Consider the following 2810-nt stretch of genomic DNA (forward strand, 5'->3'; position numbering starts at 1 on the left):
CTCAGGTCACTGCGCTCCGGTGCCGGTTCTGCTCCTGACACCGCAGGGCTTCAGCTGGTATGAGCTCGGGTCACTGCGCTCCGGTGCCGGTTCTGCTCCTGACACCGCAGGGCTTCAGCTGGTATGAGCTCGGGTCACTGCGCTCCGGTGCCGGTTCTGCTCCTGACACCGCAGGGCTTCAGCTGGTATGAGCTCGGGTCACTGCGCTCCGGTGCCGGTTCTGCTCCTGACACCGCAGGGCTTCAGCTGGTATGAGCTCGGGTCACTGCGCTCCGGTGCCGGTTCTGCTCCTGACACCGCAGGGCCTCAGCTGGTATGAGCTCGGGTCACTGCGCTCCGGTGTCGGTTCTGCTCCTGACACCGCAGGGCCTCAGCTGGTATGAGCTCGGGTCACTGCGCTCCGGTGCCGGTTCTGCTCCTGACACCGCAGGGCCTCAGCTGGTATGAGCTCGGGTCACTGCGCTCCGGTGCCGGTTCTGCTCCTGACACCGCAGGGCCTCAGCCTGGTATGAGCTCGGGTCACTGCGCTCCGGTGCCGGTTCTGCTCCTGACACCGCAGGGCTTCAGCTGGTATGAGCTCGGGTCACTGCGCTCCGGTGCCGGTTCTGCTCCTGACACCGCAGGGCTTCAGCTGGTATGAGCTCGGGTCACTGCGCTCCGGTGCCGGTTCTGCTCCTGACACCGCAGGGCCTCAGCTGGTATGAGCTCGGGTCACTGCGCTCCGGTGCCGGTTCTGCTCCTGACACCGCAGGGCTTCAGCTGGTATGAGCTCGGGTCACTGCGCTCCGGTGCCGGTTCTGCTCCTGACACCGCAGGGCTTCAGCTGGTATGAGCTCGGGTCACTGCGCTCCGGTGCCGGTTCTGCTCCTGACACCGCAGGGCCTCAGCTGGTATGAGCTCGGGTCACTGCGCTCCGGTGCCGGTTCTGCTCCTGACACCGCAGGGCTTCAGCTGGTATGAGCTCGGGTCACTGCGCTCCGGTGCCGGTTCTGCTCCTGACACCGCAGGGCCTCAGCCTGGTATGAGCTCGGGTCACTGCGCTCCGGTGCCGGTTCTGCTCCTGACACCGCAGGGCTTCAGCTGGTATGAGCTCGGGTCACTGCGCTCCGGTGACGGTTCTGCTCCTGACACCGCAGGGCCTCAGCCTGGTATGAGCTCGGGTCACTGCGCTCCGGTGCCGGTTCTGCTCCTGACACCGCAGGGCCTCGCCTGGTATGAGCTCGGGTCACTGCGCTCCGGTGCCGGGTTCTGCTCCTGACACCGCAGGGCTCAGCTGGTATGAGCTCGGGTCACTGCGCTCCGGTGCCGGTTCTGCTCCTGACACCGCAGGGCCTCAGCCTGGTATGAGCTCGGGTCACTGCGCTCCGGTGCACGGTTCTGCTCCTGACACCGCAGGGCCTCGGCCTGGTATGAGCTCGGGTCACTGCGCTCCGGTGCCGGTTCTGCTCCTGACACCGCAGGGCTTCAGCTGGTATGAGCTCGGGTCACTGCGCTCCGGTGCCGGTTCTGCTCCTGACACCGCAGGGCCTCAGCTGGTATGAGCTCGGGTCACTGCGCTCCGTGCCGGTTCTGCTCCTGACACCGCAGGGCCTCAGCTGGTATGAGCTCGGGTCACTGCGCTCCGGTGCCGGTTCTGCTCCTGACACCGCAGGGCTTCAGCTGGTATGAGCTCGGGTCACTGCGCTCCGGTGCCGGTTCTGCTCCTGACACCGCAGGGCTTCAGCTGGTATGAGCTCGGGTCACTGCGCTCCGGTGCCGGTTCTGCTCCTGACACCGCAGGGCCTCAGCTGGTATGAGCTCGGGTCACTGCGCTCCGGTGCCGGTTCTGCTCCTGACACCGCAGGGCTTCAGCTGGTATGAGCTCGGGTCACTGCGCTCCAGTGCCGGTTCTGCTCCTGACACCGCAGGGCTTCAGCTGGTATGAGCTCGGGTCACTGCGCTCCGGTGCCGGTTCTGCTCCTGACACCGCAGGGCCTCAGCTGGTATGAGCTCGGGTCACTGCGCTCCCGGTGCCGGTTCTGCTCCTGACACCGCAGGGCTTCAGCTGGTATGAGCTCGGGTCACTGCGCTCCGGTGCCGGTTCTGCTCCTGACACCGCAGGGCCTCAGCCTGGTATGAGCTCGGGTCACTGCGCTCTCGGTGCCGGTTCTGCTCCTGACACCGCAGGGCTCAGCTGGTATGAGCTCGGGTCACTGCGCTCCGGTGCCGGTTCTGCTCCTGACACCGCAGGGCCTCAGCCTGGTATGAGCTCGGGTCACTGCGCTCCAGTGCCGGTTCTGCTCCTGACACCGCAGGGCCTCGCCTGGTATGAGCTCGGGTCACTGCGCTCCGGTGCCGGTTCTGCTCCTGACACCGAAGGGCCTCGAGCTGGTATGAGCTCGGGTCACTGCGCTCCGGTGGCCGGTTCTGCTCCTGACACCGCAGGGCTTCAGCTGGTATGAGCTCGGGTCACTGCGCTCCGGTGCCGGTTCTGCTCCTGACACCGCAGGGCTCAGCCTGGTATGAGCTCGGGTCACTGCGCTCCGGTGCCGGTTCTGCTCCTGACACCGCAGGGCTTTCAGCTGGTATAGAGCTCGGGTCACTGCGCTCCAGTGCCGGTTCTGCTCCTGACACCGCAGGGCCTCGGCCTGGGTATGAGCTCGGGTCACTGCGCTTCAGGTGCTGGTAGAACTTCACAGCTCTTTTTTGGATGTTGATCAAGTAAGGAATAATTGACGACAGGCCCGTTGATTATTATAAAAATAATGCACACCCGAGGGTGGTAATGCGGTCACGACGCGAAGCGGAGTGGCCGTTACTCCTCGGGTGTG

General features: G+C 65.4%; 1 protein-coding gene across 1 annotated transcript in view; it reads left to right on the forward strand.

Annotated features, from left to right (window-relative positions):
* Positions 1-2810, forward strand: part of fbxo42 (F-box protein 42) — a 24346-nt gene that overhangs the window by 14320 nt on the left and 7216 nt on the right. The window lies entirely within an intron of this gene.

This window comes from Phoxinus phoxinus, assembly GCF_949152265.1.
Source record: "Phoxinus phoxinus genome assembly, chromosome: 20".
Taxonomy (NCBI): domain Eukaryota; kingdom Metazoa; phylum Chordata; class Actinopteri; order Cypriniformes; family Leuciscidae; genus Phoxinus; species Phoxinus phoxinus.